Below are 397 nucleotides of genomic sequence, written 5' to 3'. Positions count from 1 at the left end.
CGAGAAGAGGTGCGAACGGCGCAAGGGGGTGCCACCTGGCGGCTTTAACCTCCCCCCCCCCCTTCGCTGCACGGGCGCTGGAGTTCGAAGCGCCGTCGCTGCTCCGCCGATCATCTCTGGTCGCCCGGGAGATGCTAATCCTAATCCAGGTTTATCCAAGCCATCCTCGCTTTCATCCTCCTCCTCTTTCGCGCTCTGACTTATCAGCCCGATCGCTGACACCAAACACGAGAAACCGCCTGTTCGGATCACGAAATTATCTCTTTGATCGGCTAATAAAGATGTGGAAGGGAGTTGCACTTATAAATATATATGTGAATGAAAAAGACACCATATTGGGTTCGTTAAATGGCAGAAGAAATACTATGCTCAGAGTAGCCTAACTTGTCTCCAATTT

Source organism: Penaeus monodon, chromosome 31 (genome assembly GCF_015228065.2).
Source record: "Penaeus monodon isolate SGIC_2016 chromosome 31, NSTDA_Pmon_1, whole genome shotgun sequence".
Lineage (NCBI taxonomy): Eukaryota > Metazoa > Arthropoda > Malacostraca > Decapoda > Penaeidae > Penaeus > Penaeus monodon.
This window is presented reverse-complemented; position numbering follows the sequence as displayed.